Below are 22496 nucleotides of genomic sequence, written 5' to 3' on the forward strand. Positions count from 1 at the left end.
CCTAACCCTAACCCTAACCCTAACCCTAACCCTAACCCTAACCCTAACCCTAACCCTAACCCTAACCCTAACCCTAACCCTAACCCTAACCCTAACCCTAACCCTAACCCTAACCCTAACCCTAACCCTAACCCTAACCCTAACCCTAACCCTAACCCTAACCCTAACCCTAACCCTAACCCTAACCCTAACCCTAACCCTAACCCTAACCCTAACCCTAACCCTAACCCTAACCCTAAACCCTAACCCTAACCCTAACCCTAACCCTAACCCTAACCCTAACCCTAACCCTAACCCAACCCTAACCCTAAACCTAAGCCTAAAACACTCTACCCCAACTCCTAAACACCTGCCCCAAAGTCAAACACTTAGAACTTTTTCATGTCAAATATTTTCTACAGAAGATATAGGTCCATTCAATAGCTCTTTTCATTCTCTTTCCAACGGTGTATCACTTGTCATTAACTTTTTCAAATCAAAGAATTTGTACAGAAGATATAGGTCCATTCGAAAGCTCTTTGAAAGCTCTATCCAACGGTGTATCATATGACCCAGTCACCCAAGTGGGTACATCTTTTAACCCTAACCCTAACCCCAACTCCTAAACACCTGCCCCAAAGTCAAACACTTAGAACTTTTTCATGTCAAATATTTTCTACAGAAGATATAGGTCCATTCAATAGCTCTTTTCATTCTCTTTCCAACGGTGTATCACTTGTAATTAACTTTTTCAAATCAAAGAATTTGTACAGAAAATATAGGTCCATTCGAAAGCTCTTTGAAAGTTCTATCCAACGGTGTATCATATGACCCAGTCACCCAACTGGGTACATCTTCTAACCCTAGGTTGGGCTAAGCTGGGCTAGGTTGGGCTAAGCTGGGCTAGGTTGGGCTAAGCTGGGCTAGGTTGGGCTAAGCTGGGCTAGGTTGGGCTAAGCTGGGCTAGGTTGGGCTAAGCTGGGCTAGGTTGGGCTAAGCTGGGCTAGGTTGGGCTAAGCTGGGCTAGGTTGGGCTAAGCTGGGCTAGGTTGGGCTAAGCTGGGCTAGGTTGGGTTAAGTTGGTCTAAGCTGGGCTAAGTTAGACAATGTTACGCAGGCGCTTAAGTAGTAGGCGGTGCTTTTCCAAGCGGAGTGTAGCAACGTTTAGCAAGATCAACCGCTATTAACACCCGCGGTTCTCTTACTTTTCGAGAGTGCTTTATCACTTTTATAGAAATTATATGTTTTGATGAAGAGAAATGATTTAATGGTAATGTTTTTCGTTTGCTAAGTAGACTTCTTTAGAGTCTAATTTAGCGCTATTTTTTATTGTTTTTAGGTTTCCCGGCGTTTTCTTCTTGTTTGAAGGCAATCGCTGCTAAAAGAAAGCATTTAACAACGTTGCAAATTAAAGCGCGAGCTCGGTTTGGCTTTTTGAGGCGTTTAGAAAACATACAGCTAAAAGTCGGGTTTTCTCAATCTTTTTTGCTTTTGTTTTTTGCGGTGGTCTTCGCCTTCGCTTTTAGTTCGGTTTGGCGCGGCGAGTTTGGTTTACGATGCGCGATTGTGGCGTACAAATGGTTTTCAGTCGGCGATTCCTTGCAAGGGGCCTCACCCACGTGCGCGATTATCGCGTTCTTTTGAGACAGGCTGTTTTTTGGGTGCGTTAGGGGCTTTTCGCGCGGCGCGAAGACTTCGGCGTGTTTTAGACCGCGCGGACGACTTAGGCGAGGAAAGAGACGGCGTTTCTTTGCTTTTTTCTTTTTTGCAACGCGCTGGGGGTGTTTCTGCTTGATCGCGTCACCTTGGGCGTTTTCTTACCTTTAGCTTTGTTGCCGTCGCTGCGAAATAGGCCCTTGTGCTTCGTTTCTTCATTTACCAGCGAAGATCCCAACGAGGGGCCTCATCTCCATCCGAGTACCCCATTGCGGGGCCCCAGTTGCTAAAGGTGATAGCGCGCTGCTTTCTTCGTCTTCGTCGACGTCTTCTTTCCGCTTTTGCTCCGTTTTTTTACTGCGCGTGATCACCTTATAACACTGCGCGTGCTCATCGACATAAGCGAAGATGGCGAGGTTTTCTCCTTACGTTCTCAACGGCGAGTACGAAGAGTGAATCGTTTGGACGTTTTCGTTACTCAGCGATGGATATCGAACGATTGTCGGCGTTTCAGGCGACGATTTTGCTCTTATCGCGAGCGCCACGCGTCTCAGCGAAGGATTTCGTATTCCTTCTCACGACGCCCCGAAGATTTACACGCTGTACGTTGGAATTTTCCGACAAAGGTGACAAGTCGACTTGTTTGTGTGCATTTTAGGACTGATTCGACGATCCTCGGCTGCTGTGGCTTTCAAGGCGATTGTCTGACGTTGAACAAACGCTTGGCATCACGACTTCAGGTAAGAAGGAGCCACTAGCTGCATCACCACGTCAATCGTCCGTGTATAGACGTATAAATATGCCCACCCATCATGAGTTCAAGTTCCGTTGCTAGAATACTTTCGACGATTCTTAAAATACGTACAACGTCATTGCACGGCTGGACAGTGAATGTAATCACTGACACTTATTCTATTTGTATTAACAGATTTTTTGTCAGGCAAAGGTGCCATCTACAGTTTCGATCCCGTTGGATAACATATCAAAGAGAAGTCTTTTGAGCTGGACAGTGGAGGACAAGCAGCGAATCTTCTCTAGCCTTTTCTACACAATCAAGTCAGTATAAATTGAAAGGGAAATATTCTAAAACCTTACATTGATTAGGCTTTGCGTTTTGTGTGTTCTATAGGGGAGAAATGGGAGCAGAATCAACAGCATCAGGGTATAGAATTATATCAGTCTTATCACTCCTTTTTGATTTTTTTTCAAAGTAGGAGCACTCAATTGGAGGGAGAGATGGCGAAGGAGAAGGCAAAGGTCGCAAATGGAAGGGAGGAGGGGTTCACTAGGAAGAAGGAGAAGCACGTGAAGGATCGATATCGTCAGGTATCGGAAATGCTTTTCAAACCCTTCCCGCACTGTTATACATTGTAAATAGTACGAAACCTTGATTATTAATAATTGTTTTGACGTCAGTATTGTAATCCGCTTGAGTCACGTGCGTACGTTAGCGCGCTTGACTCGCTTTTGCGAATGAATGGAAAATGGCTCAAAACGACGGATTCGAAGTTCGAGCGACGTCAAAGGTGAGTATTGAGTAGTTTAGAGCCTTTTGGGCCGTTCACGACGGTGCAAAACGGTCGAAATCGCGGCGTCGCGTCGCCAACGTGCGACGCGCATCTCGAAGTACGATCGAATCGTTTCGATCTGACGCAGAATAGTGTTTTCGAAACGTTTCGAAGCGTTTCGCTGCATTCCGTGGCGTATTTCGAGCTATGTACGATGTTTTTTTATACGTGAAAAGGGGCGTGGCCCTTAACTTTCGTGCTCACTCTACGGCAAACGGCGTATCGTACGCCGTCGACGAACCCAAATTCGAAAACTAAATTATATAGGCTTTCGATCGATATTATGTTCGTCGCCGTACGTCGCGTCCTAACGGCGCAGCGGCGTCGTAAAGGGTTGAGTGATTTCGACGCACGCAAGTAGCCGTGTTTATAATATTCGACACGTTTTTATGTCGAAAATTCGCCAATTTCGACGCGGTTCTTAACCAATCTTGTAGAGTCGTCAATGACGATTTGATTGGTCTTGGTCCGGTCGCCGAGCGATGTTTTGTGACGAAACGGCGTCCATTTAAAGTTATTTCGTCGCGAATGAGAAATTTCGAAATTGTTTTTCAATTTTCTCCGTCCCGTGATTGAATTCGTCCACGTTTTTTTGTGTAAAGGAATTCTATTAGGTTGTATTTGAGGGGCGAAAAGGTTTAGTGGCCATTGGCCAAAAATTTGAGTAAAAATTCCACTCGAAAAGTTTTTGGCTTTTGGTACATCTTTGCGCTGTTTTAAAAGTGTCTTCCCGTGGTCGGATCGAGCCAAGATTTGATATCTGGTCTCTCTGACCCCGGAATTTTTGGTAGCCAAAGTTTGGTTGCCATAGCAACAAATTTGTTTATTTTTTTAAATAGATGTATTTGTATCAAGCGGGCCATAAGGGCCGCGTGGCCCGGAGGAGTGAACAATTTTTGAAAGCGATGGTCGAAAAAGCGATCGTGCGACGCTTAGAAGTGAGTAGAGCGACAATCGTGGTCTCGCGCGCGATTTGTGCCTATTTTTTTATTTTTAGAAGACCCGTCCCCGCAGCAGATGTGGAAAAGGACGTATTTCCAATCGTCTCCTCTCGTTTAGCTTTCGTCAGTTTGAGAGACTTACAGGCGGAGAGGAGGAGGACATTTACTCATGTGTATGAAGATGGACAAATGCCCTTCGTTTTCTATAGAGAACGATGGACTATAGAGTTCGTTTTCTATAGAGAACGATGGACTATAGAGTTCGTTTTCTATAGAGAACGATGGACTATAGAGTTCGTTTTCTATAGAGAACGATGGACTATAGAGTTCGTTTTCTATAGAGAACGATGGACTATAGAGTTCGTTTTCTATAGAGAACGATGGACTATAGAGTTCGTTTTGTATAGGGAACGATGGACTATAGAGTTCGTTTTCTATAGAGAACGATGGACTATAGAGTTCGTTTTCTATAGGGAACGATGGACAATAGCCTTCGTTTTCTATAGAGAACGATGGACTATAGAGTTCGTTTTCTATAGAGAACGATGGACTGTAGAGTTCGTTTTCTATAGGGAACGATGGACTATAGAGTTCGTTTTCTATAGAGAACGATGGACTATAGAGTTCGTTTTGTATAGAGAACGATGGACTATAGAGTTCGTTTTCTATAGAGAACGATGGACTATAGAGTTTGTTTTCTATAGAGAACGATGGACTATAGAGTTCGTTTTCTATAGGGAACGATGGACAATAGCCTTCGTTTTCTATAGAGAACGATGGACTATAGAGTTCGTTTTCTATAGAGAACGATGGACTATAGAGTTCGTTTTCTATAGGGAACGATGGACTATAGAGTTCGTTTTCTATAGAGAACGATGGACGATTGCCTACGTTTTCTATAGAGAACGTAGGACGATTGTCTTGGTTTTCTATAGAGAACGATGGACAATAGCCTTCGTTTTCTATAGAGGACGTTGGACAATTGCTCTTCTGTTAGGTATGTTTGTCGTTGAAATGTTTGTGGTATTTTAGACACCTCCTATAGACGCCTTCCGATTGTAGTTCTTTCTTCAGGGAATGTTCGTTTTCTTTGTATTTACTCTTGGAATTATTGCATTATTATTTCTAATTGGGCGTTTTCCTTTTTTCTTTTAGGCTCTGATCTCTATATGATTGCTATGTGTAAGAGATATTGATAGAAGGCGAGGAGCTGGATTTTTAAAAGGTAAGTCATCACCGTCACCACCATCAAAATTGATTATATGTCTTCATTCATATGGCACACAGATAAGAAAAGATTCAGCAAAATGGAAAATGACTTTATTTGTCTTGCTTTGCAGTACGTAATAATTTTTTATTAGCACTAGGCGCATAATACAATCACGCGCTCGCGTCTCACGTGGTCCTAGTTAGGCGCGTGGAAAGTAGATAGGGCGGCATACACAATAAAGTAGAGTGAGTCATGTCAAATTTTATTTGAATAAAGTCCCGGATGTAGATACAAAATTTAAACAGAGTTTCCCCTCTCCTCCATCCACCCCCTCGCCCCACATGGGAGGCAAGGCCAGGTGGGCACCTGCTGTGAGTCAAAGGACTCGTGGGGTCACTCCATACTCCCCCGCGGAGGGTGAGCCCGTTTAACCTCCTGGCTCCGAGCCTTGGACTGTGAAAGTGGCAGCTGGGATGTCAGTCCACTCACAGGTGCAATTCCAAGGGGCGTCACTGATTTACCCGCCAGTGCTCTGCCTTACGCGGGGAGGCAACTCGATAGCCTCTGCAGAGGTATGGCCTATTTATCGCTCTTGGCCACAGAGGGATGGCTGCGTCTGCCTCGTCGGATTGGAGGAACAACTACACGGTAAAACAATTGACAAAGGGGAAAACAAAGAAAAGTACCTGGCGTCCGCCAAAGTCTTGAGCGAATAAACGTCTCGAACAACTAAAGACATCTTAAAAATAAAACCTATGAATAGAATCCGTACTACATACTGTAACTCTTTTCATCGATCCTCGCTCTTCCTATTGTGTTTGTCCTCCTCCCATATCCATTCCCATACGTTCTCCTCTCTCTTCCAATAGCCTTCTCCTAACCGAAAGAAATTAAAAATGAAACCTAAGAATAGAATCCGTACCTCATACTGTAACTCCTTTCATCGATCCTCGCTCTTCCTACTTCCTACGAATGTCTTCCTAAAAGGAAGGAAAAGATGTTAGGGAATCATTGAAAAATGATCTCTACTGTCTACGTTACTTACCTTGTGATGACGTCGGCATCGACGAAAGTCGGTGCTGGCGACGATTCCAGGGGAGTAGTGACGACATCAGAAATCATAGGCCAAATACGTCTAAGAAAATTTGAAGAGAGGTTCACTTTGGTGGGAAACTTCCAAGGCGCCGATTGTCCTTCTAAAAGGAAGGAAAAGATGCTACGGAATCATTGAAGAATGATCGCTCCTATCTACGTTACTTACCCGAGAAATTAACCCCATCACCACCCACACCCATATAATCTACCTAGAGAAAATTAATTAGAAGTGATGATTCAACAAGCTAAAACTACATCACTTACCATCGATCCCCCCTAGACACCCTCCCTCCTCCTGATCATAATTCCTTCCTTCCCACTCGCGTCCCTTGCTCGTATCCTTCCTCCTTACACCCTTACACACCTAAAAAATGAATTAGAGACTTCTCAATAGCTACAACTCTACCTATATCACATACCTTTGCTCCCTCGATAGTCATCCTCCCTCCTGATCATAATTCCTTCCTTCCCACTCGCGTCCCTTGCTCGCATCCTTCTTCCTTACACTCTTACACATCTAAAAAAACAAATTGGAGACTCCTCAATAACTAAAACTCTACCTACATCACATACCTTTGCTCAATTGATAGTCGTTCTCCCTCCTGATTGCTTTTCCTTCCTTCCCACTCGTGTCCCTTGCTCGTATCCTTCTTCCTTACACTCTTACACATCTAAAAAAACGAATTAGAGACTCCTCAATAACTAAAATTCTACCTACATCACATACCTTTGCTCCCTAGATAATCGCCATTCCTTCTGATTTTTTTCCCTTCCTTCTCATTTGCGTCCCTTGCTTGTATCCTTCTTCCTTAAACTCTTACACATCTAGAAAACGAATTAGATACTCCTTAATTACTAAAACTCTACCTCCATCACATACCTTTGATCCTTTGATAGTCATCCTCCCTCCTGATCATAATTCCCACTCGCGTCCCTTGCTCGCATCCTTCTTCCTTACACTCTGACACATATAAAAAAACAAATTAGAGACCCCTCAATAACTAAAACTCTACCTACATCACATACCTTTGATCCTTTGATAGTCATCCTCCCTCCTGATTGATTTTCCCTCTTTCCTATTCGCGTCCCTTGCTTGTATCCTTCCTCCTTAGACTCTGACACATCTAAAAAAACGAATTAGAGACTCTTCAATAACTAAAATTCTACCTATATCACATACCTTTGATCCTTTGATAGTCATCCTCCCTCCTGATTGTTTTTCCCTCCTTCCTATTCGCGTCCCTTGCTTGTATCCTTCTTCCTTAAACTCTTACACATCTAAAAAAACGAATTAGAGACTCCTCAATAACTAAAATTCTACCTACATCACATACCTTTGATCCTTTGATAGTCATCCTCCCTCCTGATTGTTTTTCCCTCCTTCCTATTCGCGTCCCTTGCTTGTATCCTTCTTCCTTAAACTCTTACACATCTAAAAAAACGAATTAGAGACTCCTCAATAACTAAAATTCTACCTACATCACATACCTTTGATCCTTTGATAGTCATCCTCCCTCCTGATCATAATTCCTTCCTTCCCACTCGTGTCCCTTGCTCGTATCCTTCTTCCTTACACTCTTACACATCTAAAAAAACGAATTAGAGACTCCTCAATAACTAAAATTCTACCTACATCACATACCTTTGATCCTTTGATAGTCATCCTCCCTCCTGATCATAATTCCTTCCTTCCCACTCGCGTCCCTTGCTCGCATCCTTCTTCCTTACACTCTGACACATATAAAAAAACAAATTAGAGACCCCTCAATAACTAAAACTCTACCTACATCACATACCTTTGATCCTTTGATAGTCATCCTCCCTCCTGATTGATTTTCCCTCTTTCCTATTCGCGTCCCTTGCTTGTATCCTTCCTCCTTACACTCTGACACATCTAAAAAAACGAATTAGAGACTCTTCAATAACTAAAATTCTACCTACATCACATACCTTTGATCCTATGATAGTCATCCTCCCTCCTGATTGTTTTTCCCTCCTTCCTATTCGCGTCCCTTGCATGTATCCTTCTTCCTTAAACTCTTACACATCTAAAAAAGCGAATTAGAGACTCCTCAATAACTAAAATTCTACCTACATCACATACCTTTGATCCTTTGATAGTCATCCTCCCTCCTGATCATTATTCCTTCCTTCCCACTCGTGTCCCTTGCTCGTATCCTTCTTCCTTACACTCTTACACATCTAAAAATACGAAATAGAGACTCCTCAATAACTAAAATTCTACCTACATCACATACCTTTGATCCTTTGATAGTCATCCTCCCTCCTGATCATAATTCCTTCCTTCCCACTCGCGTCCCTTGCTCGCATCCTTCTTCCTTACACTCTGACACATATAAAAAAACAAATTAGAGACCCCTCAATAACTAAAACTCTACCTACATCACATACCTTTGATCCTTTGATAGTCATCCTCCCTCCTGATTGATTTTCCCTCTTTCCTATTCGCGTCCCTTGCTTGTATCCTTCCTCCTTAGACTCTGACACATCTAAAAAAACGAATTAGAGACTCTTCAATAACTAAAATTCTACCTACATCACATACCTTTGATCCTTTGATAGTCATCCTCCCTCCTGATTGTTTTTCCCTCCTTCCTATTCGCGTCCCTTGCTTGTATCCTTCTTCCTTAAACTCTTACACATCTAAAAAAGCGAATTAGAGACTCCTCAATAACTAAAATTCTACCTACATCACATACCTTTGATCCTTTGATAGTCATCCTCCCTCCTGATTGTTTTTCCCTCCTTCCTATTCGCGTCCCTTGCTTGTATCCTTCTTCCTTAAACTCTTACACATCTAAAAAAACGAATTAGAGACTCCTCAATAACTAAAATTCTACCTACATCACATACCTTTGATCCTTTGATAGTCATCCTCCCTCCTGATCATTATTCCTTCCTTCCCACTCGTGTCCCTTGCTCGTATCCTTCTTCCTTACACTCTTACACATCTAAAAATACGAATTAGAGACTCCTCAATAACTAAAATTCTACCTACATCACATACCTTTGATCCTTTGATAGTCATCCTCCCTCCTGATCATAATTCCTTCCTTCCCACTCGCGTCCCTTGCTCGCATCCTTCTTCCTTACACTCTGACACATATAAAAAAACAAATTAGAGACCCCTCAATAACTAAAACTCTACCTACATCACATACCTTTGATCCTTTGATAGTCACCCTCCCTCCTGATTGATTTTCCCTCTTTCCTATTCGCGTCCCTTGCTTGTATCCTTCCTCCTTACACTCTGACACATCTAAAAAAACGAATTAGAGACTCCTCAATAACTAAAATTCTACCTACATCACACACCTTTGATCCTTTGATAGTCATCCTCCCTCCTGATTGATTTTCCCTCTTTCCTATTCGCGTCCCTTGCTTGTATCCTTCCTCCTTAGACTCTGACACATCTAAAAAAACGAATTAGAGACTCCTCAATAACTAAAATTCTACCTACATCACATACCTTTGATCCTTTGATAGTCATCCTCCCTCCTGATTGTTTTTCCCTCCTTCCTATTCGCGTCCCTTGCTTGTATCCTTCTTCCTTAAACTCTTACACATCTAAAAAAACGAATTAGAGACTCCTCAATAACTAAAATTCTACCTACATCACATACCTTTGATCCTTTGATAGTCGTTCTCCCTCCTGATTGCTTTTCCGTCCTTCCCACTCGTGTCCCTTGCTGGTATCCTTCTTCCCTAAACTCTTACACATCTAAAAAAACGAATTAGAGACTCCTCAATAACTTAAATTCTACCTACATCACACACCTTTGATCCCTAGATAGTCGTCCTTCCTCCTGATAACTTTTCCGTCCTTCCCACTCGCGTCCCTTGTTCATATCCTTTTTCCTTACACTCTTCCACATCTAGAAAACGAATTAGAAACTCCTTAATTACTAAAACTCTACCTCCATCACATGCCGTTGATCCCTTGATATTCCTCCTTCTCCTTGCTCGCTTGTTCCTCTTCTCCATCGCGTCCCTTGGTCTTGTCCTCGTTCCTCCCATTCCTATGTACACGCACTTATCTTTCTCCTCATCCCCACACTTTTCTTTCTGCTCATTTCAACACTTTTCTCGAACGTTCGAACGAGGATTCGAACGGGGAATTGAACGTTCGAACGAGGATTCGAACGTTCGAACGTGGAATGGGGGTTCAAACGTTCTAACGGAGGGTTCGAACGTTCGAATAGGGGTTCGAACGTTCGAATGGGGGTTCGAACGTTCGGACAGGGGGTTCGAACGTTCGAATGGGGGTTCTAACGTTCGAACGGAGGGTTCGAACGTTCGAACGGAGGGTCCGAACGTTCGAACGAGGGGTTCGAAAGTTCGAATAGGGGTTTGAACGTTCGAATGGGGTTCGAACGTTCGAATAAGGGTTCGAACGGAAGGTTCGAACGTTCGAATGGGGGTTCGAACGTTCGAACGTGGGTTCGAACGTTCGAATGGGGGTTCGAACGTTCGAACGGAGTTCAAACGTTCGAACGGGGGTTTGAACGTTCGAACGGAGGTTCGAACGTTCGAATAGGGGTTCGAACGTTCGAATGGGGGTTCGAACGTTCGAATGGGAGGTTCGAACGTCCGAACGGGGTTCGAACGTTTGAATAGGGGTTTGAACGTTCGAACGTTCGAATGGGGGTTCGAACGTTCAAACGGGGGGTTCGAAAGTTCGAATGCATGACAAATTGTCCCAGGACAAATTGTCCTGGGGACAAATTCTCCCAGGACAAATTGTCCCCAGGACAAATTGTCCCAGGACAAATTGTCCCAGGATAAATTGTCCCTAGGACAAATTGTCCCCAGGACAAATTGTCCAAGGAGAAATTGTCCCCAGGACAAATTGTCCCAGGACAAATTGTCCCCAGGACAAATTGATCACAGGACAAATTGTCCCCAGGACAAATTGTCCCCAGGACAAATTGTCCCCAGGACAACCTTCCTTCCCACTCGTGTCCCCCTTGCTCGTATCCTTCTTCCTTACACTCTTACACATCTAAAAAAACGAATTAGAGACTCCTCAATAACTTAAATTCTACCTACATCACATACCTTTGCTCCCTAGATAGTCGTCCTTCCTTCTGATTGTTTTTCCTTCTTTCTCATTCGCGTTCCTTGCTTGTATCCTTCCTCCTTACACTCTGACACATTTAAAAAACAAATTAGAGACTCCTCAATAACTAAAACTCTACCTACATCACATACCTTTGATCTTTGATAGTCGTCCTTCATCCTGATTGTTTTTCCCTCCTTCTCATTCGCGTCCCTTGCTTGTATCCTTCCTTCTTACACTCTTACACATCTAAAAAAAAAATTTAGAGACTCCTCAATAACTAAAACTCTACCTACATCACATACCTTTGATCATTTGATAGTCGTCCTTCATCCTGATTGTTTTTTCCTCCTTCCTATTCGCGTCCCTTGCTTGTATCCTTGTTCCTTACACTCTTACACATCTAAAGAAACAAATTAGGGACTCCTAAATAACTAAAATTCTACCTACATCACACATACCTTTGATCCTTTGATAGTCGTCCTTCACCCTGATTGTTTTTCCTTCCTTCCTATTCGCGTCCCTTGCTCGTATCCTTGTTCCTTAAACTCTTACATATCTAAAGAAACGAATTAGGGACTCCTCAATTGCTCAAAATCTACCTACATCACACACCTTTGATCCCTAGATAGTCGTCCTTCCTCCTGATCCCTTTTCCGTCCTTCCCACTCGCGTCCCTTGCTTGTATCCTTCTTCCTTAAACTCTTACACATCTAAAAAAACGAATTAGAGACTCCTCAATAACTTAAATTCTACCTACATCACACACCTTTGCTCCCTAGATAGTCGTCCTTCCTCCTGAGAACTTTTCCGTCCTTCCCACTCGCGTCCCTTGCTGGTATCCTTCTTCCTTAAACTCTTACACATCTAAAAAACGAATTAGAGACTCCTCAATAACTTAAATTCTACCTACATCACACACCTTTGATCCCTAGATAGTCGTCCTTCCTCCTAAGAACTTTTCCGTCCTTCCCACTCGCGTCCCTTGTTCATATCCTTCTTCCTTACAGTCTTCCACATATTCCAGAAAACGAATTAGAAACTCCTTAATTACTAAAACTCTACCTCCATCACATGCCGTCGATCCCTTGATATTCCTCCTTCTCCTTGCTCGCTTGTTCCTCTTCTCCCTCGCGTCCCTTGGTCTTGTCCTCGTTTCTCCCATTCCTATGTAAACGCACTTATCTTTCTCCTCATCCCCACACTTTTCTTTCTGCTCATTTCAACACTTCTCTCGAACGTTCGAACGAGGATTCGAAAAGGGAATTGAACGTTCGAACGAGGATTCGAACGTTCGAACGTGGAATGAAGCATCGAACGTTCGAACGAGGTGTTCGAACGTATGAATAGGGGTTCGAACGTTTGAATGGGGGTTCGAACGTTCGAACAGAAGGGTTCGAAAGTTCGAATGGGGGTTCGAACGTTCTAACATAGGGTTCGAACGTTCGAACAGGGGGTTCGAACGTTCGAATGGAGTTCGAACGTTCTAACAAGGGGTTCGAACGTTCGAATGGGGGTTCAAACGTTCGAATGGGAGGTTCGAACTTTTGAACGAGGTTCGAACGTTCGAACGGTATTTGGAACGTTCGAACAGGGGTTCGATAGTTCGAATGGGGGTTCGAACGTTTGAATGGGAGGTTCGAACGTCCGAATAGGGGTTCGAACGTTCGAACGGGGGGTTCGAACGTTCAAATAGGGGTTCGAACGTTCGAACGGCGGGTTCGAAACTTCGAATGCATGAAAAATTGTCCCAGGACAAATTGTCCCCCAGGACCAATTGTCCCAGGACAAATTGTCCCAGGACAAATTGTCACCAGGACAAATTGTCGCCAAATTCCAAACCACAATGCTCTACGATGAAGGGAAAGACTTCTACGAGACGTTCGAAACGAGTCCGAAACGCAACAGTTGGATTTAGCGAAATTTTGACCAAATTTCGATCGCACGCGAAAAAAACCTTTTCGTGCCTTTCAGCCATCCCAAATCCTCCTCAAAAAACCAAAAAAACGGCAGCAGAAGCGACTGCACGGCGCAGAAAATCGAAGGACAAAAATCGATTTTCCAATTCGCGACTCGTTTCGCGAAAAAGCGCACAACTCTGCAAGGAGACGTCGCACGAGCACCGCACCGGTGCCATTCGATTCGTCGTGGTCTCACAAATAAAACCTGGTACAACGTTCACCACTTTTCGCCAATTTTTGACATAAAATTAAGCGAAACAAACAATACGCCTACGCGCGTACACAGTAAACGACACAACCTTAACCGTGCCGCCACTCCGCGACGCCGCGTCGTACGACGATAAGCGGCACGTCGATCGAGAGGGCATATGGTGCAGTTTACAAATTGCCGCCACTCGACGGCATCCGAGTAGCCGTTTGCCGTAGAGCACGTGCGAAAGAAAGGGAACACGCCCCCTTTCACGGACACATTAATTCGGCGAAAACGACTCCGAAAGCGACGCTTTGCGTCGCAAAACGTTCTAAACCGTCTCGAATCCTTCGTATCGAAGCCATTCGAAACGAAAAATTCACTATTCGAAGCTCGCGCAACCACTTGGCGACGCGACGCGTTCGTACGCGCGCTCCGCGGGCGACAAACGCTCTAAAACTGATTGGCAACTATCTACTACTTACCTTTTGACGTCGCTCGGACCTTCGCATCGTCGAAAACGAGCCAGAAACAGTGTTTCTTCGAAACGAGACGCGCGCGCTAACATACGCACGTGACCTCACAGGTTTAACATGTTGACGTCATAAATAAACTATTAACAATCGGGGTTTCACATTGCTACGCCTATAGAATGGCACGGAAACACGTACAGAGCGGTTTCGCGAAGATTGGACGAGGGACAAACAGTCCCAGAACAAATTGTCCAAGGACAAATTGTCCCCAGGACAAATTGTCAAGGAAAAATTGTTCCAGGACAAATTGTCCTAGGAAAAATTCTCCCAGGACAAATTCTCCCAGGACAAATTGTCCTAGGACAAATTGTCCCAGGACAAATTGTTCCAAAACAAATTGTCCCCAGGACAAATTGTCCCCAGGAGAAATTCTCCCAGGACAAATTGTCCCCACGACAAATTGTCCCAGGACAAATTGTCCCCAGGACAAATTGTCCCAGGACAAATTGTTCAAGGACAAACTGTCCCCAGGACAAATTGTGCCCGGACAAATTGTCCCAGGACAAATTGTTCAAGGACAAACTGTCCCCAGGACAAATTGTCCCAAGACAAATTGTCCCAGGACAATTTGTCCTGGGGACAAATTGTACCCAGGACAAATTCTGAATAAATGCAGAATTAATTGCAGAATTAATTCTGAATTAATGCAGAATAAATGCGGAATTTATTCTGAATTAATGAAGAATTTATTCCTAATAAATGTAAAATTTATTCTGAATTAAAGCAGAATTTTTTCTGAATTAATGCCGAATTTATTCTGCATTAATCTAGAATAATTTCTGCATTAATGCAGAATTTATTCAGAATTAATTCAGAATTTATTCTGAATTAATGCAGAATTTATTCTGAATTAATTTAGAATTTATTCTGAATTAATGCAGAATTTATTCGGAACTAATGCCGAATTTATTCTGAATAAATGCGGAATTTAAACTAAATGAATGCAGAATTTATTCTGAATTAATGCAGAATTTATTCTCAGTTAATGCAGAATTTATTCTGAATAAATGCAGAAGTTATTCTGAATTTATTCTGAATTAATGCAGAATTTATTCTGAACTAATGCAGAATTTATTCTGAATTAATACAAAATTAATTCTCAATAAATGCAGAATCAATTCTGAATTAATGCAGAATTAATTCAGAATTTATTCTGAATTAATGCAGAATTTATTCTGAATTAATGCAGAACTTATTCTGAATAAAAGCAGAATTTATTCTGAATTAATGCAGAATTTATTCGGAACTAATGCCGAATTTATTCTGAGTAAATGCGGAAATTATTCTGAATTAATGCAGAATTTATTCTGAATTAATGCAGAACTTATTCTGAATTAATGCAGAATTTATTCTGAATAAATCTAGCATTTATTTTGAATTAATTCAGAATTAATTCTGAATTAATGCCGAATTTATTCTGAATTGATGCAGAAATTATTCAAAATAAATGCAGAATTTATTCTGAATTAATCTAGCATTTATTTTGAATTAATTCAGAATTAATTCTGAATTAATGCAGAATTTATTCTGAATTGATGCAGAAATTATTCAAAATAAATGCAGAATTTATTCTGAATTAATTCAGAATTTATTCCAAATAAATTCAGAATTTATTCTGAATTAATTCAGAATTTATTCTGAATTAATGCAGAATTTATTCTGAATTAATGCAGAATTAATTCTGAAATAATGCAGAATTTATTCTGGATTAATGCAGAATTTATTCTGAATTAATGCAGAAATTATTATAGATTAATGCAGAATTTATTCTGAATTAATGCAGAATTTATCCTCAATTAATGCAGAATTAATTCTGAATTAATGCAGAATAAATGCGGAATTTATTCTGCATTATTGCAGAATTTATTCTAAATTAATTTTGAATTTCCAGGACAAATTGTGTCAGGACAAATTGTCCCGAGGACAACTTGTCCCCAGGACAAATTGTCCCAGGACAAATTGTCCCCAGGACAAATTGTCCCAGGACATATTGTCCCCAGGACAAATTGTCCCCAGGACAAATTGTGCCAGGACAATTTGTCCCCAGGACAAATTGTCCCAGGACAAATTGTCCCCGAAAAAATTCTCATAAAATTACAGCGAAATTAAAGGGGGTTAGCCAACGGGTCTCCCCTGTAATAAACTACAGCGAAATTACAGGGGGCTAGCCAACGGGTATCTCTTGTAATAAATTACAGCGAAATTACAGGGGGTTAGCCAACGGTTCTCTCCTCTAATAAATTACAGCGAAATTACAGGGGGTTAGCCAACGGGTCTCTCCTGTAATAAACTACAGCGAAATTACAGGGGGCTAGCCAAGGGGTCTCTTGTAATAAATTACAGCGAAATTACAGGGGCTAGCCAACGGGTCTCTCATAATAAATGAAATTGAATGAAAACGAAAACATGTGAATTCAAATAAAAGCCTGTGCATTAAAATGAAAGCGTGTGCATTCATATGAAAGACTGTGCATTCAAATGAAAGCCTGTGCATTCAAATGAAAGCTTGTGCATTCAAAAGAAATCCTGTGCATTCAAATGAAAGCCTGTGCATTCAAATGAAAGCCTGTGCATTCAATTGAGAGCCTGTACACTCAAATGAAAGCCTGTGTATTCAAATGAAAGCCTCTGCATTCAATTGAGACCCGGTGCACTTACTTGAGGCAATGTGGATTCAAATGAAAACATGTGCATTCAAATAAAAGCCTGTGCATTCAAATGAAAACATGTGCATTCAAATTCAAATTTCCTCAAAGTGTTTTCTGTTGTAGGTACTCAATGTGTTTTCTGTTGTAGGTACTCAATATGTTTTCTGTTTTAGGTACTCAATATGTTTTCTGTTGTAGGTACTCAATGTGTTTTCTGTTGAAGGTACTCAATGTGTTTTCTATTGTAGGTACTCAATGTGTTTTCTGTTGAAGGTACTGAATGTGTTTTCTGTTCTAGGTACTCAATGTGTTTTCTGTTGAAGGTACTGAATGTGTTTTCTGTTGAAGGTACTGAATGTGTTTTCTGTTGTAGGTACTCAATATGTTTTCTGTTTTAGGTACTGAATGTGTTTTCTGTTGTAGGTACTCAATATGTTTTCTGTTGTAGGTACTCAATATGTTTTCTGTTGTAGGTACTCAATGTGTTTTCTGTTGAAGGTACTCAATGTGTTTTCTGTTGAAGGTACTCAATGTGTTTTCTGTTGTAGGTACTCAATGTGATTTCTGTTGTAGGTACTCAATATGTTTTCTGTTGAAGGTACTCAATGTGTTTTCTGTTGTAGGTACTCAATATGTTTTCTGTTGTAGGTACTCAATATGTTTTCTGTTGAAGGTACTCAATGTGTTTTCTGTTGTAGGTACTCAATGTGTTTTCTGTTGAAGGTACTCAATATGTTTTCTGTTGTAGGTACTCAATATGTTTTCTGTTGAAGGTACTCAATGTGTTTTCTGTTTTAGGTACTCAATGTGTTTTCTGTTGTAGGTACTCAATGTGTTTTCTGTTGTAGGTACTCAATATGTTTTCTGTTGTAGGTACTCAATATGTTTTCTGTTGTAGGTACTCAATGTGTTTTCTGTTGTAGGTACTCAATATGATTTCTGTTGAAGGTACTCAATGTGTTTTCTGTTTTAGGTACTCAATGTGTTTTCTGTTGTAGGTACTCAATGTGTTTTCTGTTCTAGGTACTCAATATGTTTTCTGTTGTAGGTACTCAATATGTTTTCTGTTTTAGGTACTCAATATGTTTTCTGTTTTAGGTACTGAATGTGTTTTCTGTTGTAGGTACTCAATATGTTTTCTGTTTTAGGTACTCAATTTGTTTTCTGTTGTAGGTACTCAATGTGTTTTCTGTTGTAGGTACTCAATGTCTTTTCTGTTGTAGGTACTCAATATGTTTTCTGTTGAAGGTACTGAATGTGTTTTCTGTTGTAGGTACTCAATGTGTTTTCTGTTTTAGGTACTCAATATGTTTTCTGTTTTAGGTACTGAATGTGTTTTCTGTTGTAGGTATCCAATATGTTTTCTGTTGTAGGTACTCAATATGTTTTCTGTTTTAGGTACTCAATATGTTTTCAGTTTTAGGTACTCAATTTGTTTTCTGTTGTAGGTACTCAATGTGTTTTCTGTTGTAGGTACTCAATTAGTTTTCTGTTTTAGGTACTCAATTTGTTTTCTGTTGTAGGTACTCAATGTGTTTTCTGTTGTAGGTACTCACTGTGTTTTCTGTTGAAGGTACTGAATGTGTTTTCTGTTGTAGGTACTGAATGTGTTTTCTGTTGTAGGTACTGAATGTGTTTTCTGTTGTAGGTACTGAATGTGTTTTTTGTTGTAGGTACTGAATGTGTTTTCTGTTGTAGGTACTCAATGTGTTTTCTGTTGTAGGTACTCAATATGTTTTCTGTTGTAGGTACTCAATATGTATTCTGTTGAAGGTACTGAACGTGTTTAATGTTGAAGGTACTGAATGTGTTTTCTGTTGTAGGTACTCAATGTGTTTTCTGTTATAAGGTACTCAATATCTTTTCTGTTGTAGGTACTCACTGTGTTTTCTGTTGAAGGTACTGAATGTGTTTTCTGTTGTAGGTACTCAATGTGTTTTCTGTTGTAGGTACTCAATGTGTTTTCTGTTGTAGGTACTCAATGTGTTTTCTGTTGTAGGTACTCAATGTGTTTTCTGTTGTAGGTACTCAATATGTTTTCTGTTTTAGGTACTCAATATGTTTTCTGTTTTAGGTACTCAATATGTTTTCTGTTTTAGGTACTCAATGTGTTTTCTGTTGTAGGTACTCAATATGTTTTCTGTTGAAGGTACTGAATGTGTTTTCTGTTGTAGGTACTCAATGTGTTTTCTGTTGTAGGTACTCAATGTGTTTTCTGTTGTAGGTACTCAATATGTTTTCTGTTGAAGGTACTCAATGTGTTTTCTGTTTTAGGTACTCAATATGTTTTCTGTTGTAGGTACTCAATGTGTTTTCTGTTGTAGGTACTCACTGTGTTTTCTGTTGAAGGTACTCAATGTGTTTTCTGTTGTAGGTACTGAATGTGTTTTCTGTTGTAGGTACTCAATGTGTTTTCTGTTGAAGGTACTCAATGTGTTTTCTGTTCAGAATAAATGCAGCATTATTCAGAATAAATGCAGCATTTTGTCAGAATAATTGCAGCATTTATTCTGAATAAATGTAGCATTTATTCAGAAGAAGGCAAAAGGCAAAGGGAGAAGGCAAAAGGCAAAGGGAGAAGGCAAAAGGCAAAGGGAAAAGGCAAAAGACAAAGGGAAAAGGCAAAAGGCAAAAGGGAAAAGGCAAAAGGCAAAAGGGAGAAGGCAAAAGGCAAAAGGGAGAAGGCAAAAGGCAAAAGGGAGAAGGCAAAAGGCAAAAGGGAGAAGGCAAAAAGGCAAAGGGAGAAGGCAAAAGGCAAAAGGGAGAAGGCAAAAGGAAAGGGAGAAGGCAAAAGGAAAGGGAGAAGGCAAAAGGCAAAGGGAAAAGGCAAAAGGCAAAGGGAGAAGGCAAAAGGAAAGGGAGAAGGCAAAAGGCAAAAGGGAGAAGGCAAAAGGCAAAGGGAAAAGGCAAAAGGCAAAAGGGAAAAGGCAAAAGGCAAAAGGGAGAAGGCAAAAGGAAAGGGAGAAGGCAAAAGGAAAGGGAGAAGGCAAAAGGCAAAGGGAAAAGGCAAAAGGCAAAGGGAAAAGGCAAAAGGCAAAAGGGAGAAGGCAAAAGGAAAGGGAGAAGGCAAAAGGAAAGGGAGAAGGCAAAAGGCAAAAGGGAGAAGGCAAAAGGCAAAAGGGAGAAGGCAAAAGGCAAAGGGAAAAGGCAAAAGGCAAAGGGAAAAGGCAAAAGGCAAAAGGGAAAAGGCAAAAGGCAAAAGGGAAAAGGCAAAAGGCAAAAGGGAAAAGGCAAAAGGCAAAGGGAGAAGGCAAAAGGCAAAGGGAAAAGGCAAAAGGCAAAGGGAAAAGGCAAAAGGCAAAAGGGAGAAGGCAAAAGGCAAAAGGGAGAAGGCAAAAGGCAAAAGGGAGAAGGCAAAAGGCAAAGGGAAAAGGCAAAAGGCAAAGGGAACAGGCAAAAGGCAAAAGGGAAAAGGCAAAAGGCAAAAGGGAGAAGGCAAAAGGAAAGGGAGAAGGCAAAAGGCAAAAGGGAGAAGGCAAAAGGCAAAGGGAAAAGGCAAAAGGCAAAGGGAAAAGGCAAAAGGCAAAGGGAAAAGGCAAAAGGCAAAAGGGAAAAGGCAAAAGGCAAAAGGGAAAAGGCAAAAGGCAAAAGGGAGAAGGCAAAAGGCAAAGGGAGAAGGCAAAAGGCAAAGGGAAAAGGCAAAAGGCAAAGGGAAAAGGCAAAAGGCAAAAGGGAAAAGGCAAAAGGCAAAAGGGAGAAGGCAAAAGGAAAGGGAGAAGGCAAAAGGAAAGGGAGAAGGCAAAAGGCAAAGGGAAAAGGCAAAAGGCAAAGGGAAAAGGCAAAAGGCAAAAGGGAGAAGGCAAAAGGCAAAAGGGAGAAGGCAAAAGGCAAAGGGAGAAGGCAAAAGGCAAAGGGAAAAGGCAAAAGGCAAAGGGAAAAGGCAAAAGGCAAAAGGGAAAAGGCAAAAGGCAAAAGGGAGAAGGCAAAAGGAAAGGGAGAAGGCAAAAGGAAAGGGAGAAGGCAAAAGGCAAAAGGGAGAAGGCAAAAGGCAAAAGGGAGAAGGCAAAAGGCAAAGGGAGAAGGCAAAAGGCAAAAGAGAGAAGGCAAAAGGCAAAAGGGAGAAGGCAAAAGGCAAAGGGAGAAGGCAAAAGGCAAAGGAGAAGGCAAAAGGCAAAGGGAAAAGGCAAAAGGCAAAGGGAGAAGGTAAAAGGCAAAGGGAGAAAGCAAAAGGCAAAGGGAGAAGGCAAAAGGCAAAAGGGAGAAGGCAAAAGGCAAAAGGGAGAAGGCAAAAGGCAAAGGGAAAAGGCAAAAGGCAAAGGGAAAAGGCAAAAGGCAAAAGGGAAAAGGCAAAAGGCAAAAGGGAAAAGGCAAAAGGCAAAAGGGAAAAGGCAAAAGGCAAAGGGAGAAGGCAAAAGGCAAAGGGAAAAGGCAAAAGGCAAAGGGAAAAGGCAAAAGGCAAAAGGGAGAAGGCAAAAGGCAAAAGGGAGAAGGCAAAAGGCAAAAGGGAGAAGGCAAAAGGCAAAGGGAAAAGGCAAAAGGCAAAGGGAACAGGCAAAAGGCAAAAGGGAAAAGGCAAAAGGCAAAAGGGAGAAGGCAAAAGGAGAGGGAGAAGGCAAAAGGCAAAAGGGAGAAGGCAAAAGGCAAAGGGAAAAGGCAAAAGGCAAAGGGAAAAGGCAAAAGGCAAAGGGAAAAGGCAAAAGGCAAAAGGGAAAAGGCAAAAGGCAAAAGGGAAAAGGCAAAAGGCAAAAGGGAGAAGGCAAAAGGCAAAAGGGAGAAGGCAAAAGGCAAAGGGAGAAGGCAAAAGGCAAAGGGAAAAGGCAAAAGGCAAAGGGAAAAGGCAAAAGGCAAAAGGGAAAAGGCAAAAGGCAAAAGGGAGAAGGCAAAAGGAAAGGGAGAAGGCAAAAGGAAAGGGAGAAGGCAAAAGGCAAAGGGAAAAGGCAAAAGGCAAAGGGAAAAGGCAAAAGGCAAAAGGGAGAAGGCAAAAGGCAAAAGGGAGAAGGCAAAAGGCAAAGGGAGAAGGCAAAAGGCAAAGGGAAAAGGCAAAAGGCAAAGGGAAAAGGCAAAAGGCAAAAGGGAAAAGGCAAAAGGCAAAAGGGAGAAGGCAAAAGGAAAGGGAGAAGGCAAAAGGAAAGGGAGAAGGCAAAAGGCAAAAGGGAGAAGGCAAAAGGCAAAAGGGAGAAGGCAAAAGGCAAAGGGAGAAGGCAAAAGGCAAAAGAGAGAAGGCAAAAGGCAAAAGGGAGAAGGCAAAAGGCAAAGGGAGAAGGCAAAAGGCAAAGGAGAAGGCAAAAGGCAAAGGGAGAAGGCAAAAGGCAAAGGGAGAAGGAAAAGGCAAAGGGAGAAGGCAAAAGGCAAAGGGAGAAGGCAAAAGGCAAAGGGAGAAGGAAAAAGGCAAAGGGAGAAGGCAAAAGGCAAAGGGAGAAGGAAAAAGGCAAAGGGAGAAGGCAAAACGAAAAGGGAGAAGGCAAAAGGCAAAGGGAGAAGGCAAAACGCAAAGGGAGAAGGCAAAAGGCAAAGGGAGAAAGCAAAAGGCAAAGGCCGAAGGCAAAAGGCAAAGGGAGAAGGAAAAAGGCAAAAGGGAGAAGGCAAAAGGCAAAAGGGAGAAAGAAAAAGGCATAGGAGAAGGACAAATTGTCCCCAGGACAAATTGTCCCAGGACAAAATGTCCCCAGGAAAAATTCTCCCCAAGACAAATTGTC

At 41.8% G+C, this 22496-nt stretch overlaps 5 long non-coding RNA genes across 18 annotated transcripts in view; all 5 read right to left on the reverse strand.

The window, feature by feature from the left end:
• Positions 1-1254: 1254 nt before the first annotated feature.
• LOC136195255 (uncharacterized) lies at positions 1255-1983 on the reverse strand. Its single transcript, XR_010671856.1, has 2 exons — positions 1800-1983; positions 1255-1356 (listed from the first exon to the last, which is right to left on the reverse strand). It is a non-coding gene; the product is annotated as an uncharacterized lncRNA (long non-coding RNA).
• A 3611-nt stretch (positions 1984-5594) lies between these two features.
• On the reverse strand, positions 5595-6518 carry LOC136195104 (uncharacterized). Its single transcript, XR_010671795.1, has 4 exons — positions 6399-6518; positions 6276-6333; positions 6133-6229; positions 5595-6082 (listed from the first exon to the last, which is right to left on the reverse strand). It is a non-coding gene; the product is annotated as an uncharacterized lncRNA (long non-coding RNA).
• Positions 6519-6738: 220 nt separating this feature from the next.
• Positions 6739-7993, reverse strand: LOC136195103 (uncharacterized). 2 transcript variants are annotated; one of them, XR_010671793.1, is made up of 8 exons: positions 7937-7993; positions 7783-7880; positions 7629-7726; positions 7475-7572; positions 7176-7273; positions 7022-7119; positions 6868-6965; positions 6739-6812 (listed from the first exon to the last, which is right to left on the reverse strand). It is a non-coding gene; the product is annotated as an uncharacterized lncRNA (long non-coding RNA). The 2 variants fall into 2 exon arrangements; XR_010671794.1 differs by lacking the exon at positions 7475-7572.
• Positions 7992-8613, reverse strand: LOC136195105 (uncharacterized). Of its 2 annotated transcripts, none has more exons than XR_010671797.1 (4): positions 8553-8613; positions 8245-8342; positions 8091-8179; positions 7992-8025 (listed from the first exon to the last, which is right to left on the reverse strand). It is a non-coding gene; the product is annotated as an uncharacterized lncRNA (long non-coding RNA). The 2 variants fall into 2 exon arrangements; XR_010671796.1 differs by having other exon boundaries at positions 8008-8034.
• Positions 8614-8623: 10 nt separating this feature from the next.
• Positions 8624-22496, reverse strand: part of LOC136195101 (uncharacterized) — a 55115-nt gene continuing 41242 nt past the window's right edge. For 2 of the 12 annotated variants that reach the window (XR_010671785.1, XR_010671782.1), the window contains 12 exons: positions 12451-12695; positions 12298-12395; positions 12144-12241; positions 11990-12087; positions 11834-11931; positions 9785-9882; positions 9477-9565; positions 9169-9266; positions 9015-9112; positions 8861-8958; positions 8707-8795; positions 8624-8650 (listed from right to left, as the gene is read on the reverse strand). This is a non-coding gene — a long non-coding RNA (uncharacterized lncRNA). Of the gene's footprint in view, positions 8651-8706; positions 8796-8860; positions 8959-9014; positions 9113-9168; positions 9267-9476; positions 9566-9784; positions 9883-9938; positions 10037-10092; positions 10191-10246; positions 10345-10386; positions 11237-11833; positions 11932-11989; positions 12088-12143; positions 12242-12288; positions 12396-12441; positions 12986-14164; positions 14254-22496 lie in introns of those variants that run through there. The other 10 variants (XR_010671783.1, XR_010671790.1, XR_010671789.1 and 7 more) reach the window with 10 other exon arrangements.

The sequence above is a fragment of the Oscarella lobularis genome, chromosome 14 (genome assembly GCF_947507565.1).
Source record: "Oscarella lobularis chromosome 14, ooOscLobu1.1, whole genome shotgun sequence".
NCBI lineage: Eukaryota > Metazoa > Porifera > Homoscleromorpha > Homosclerophorida > Oscarellidae > Oscarella > Oscarella lobularis.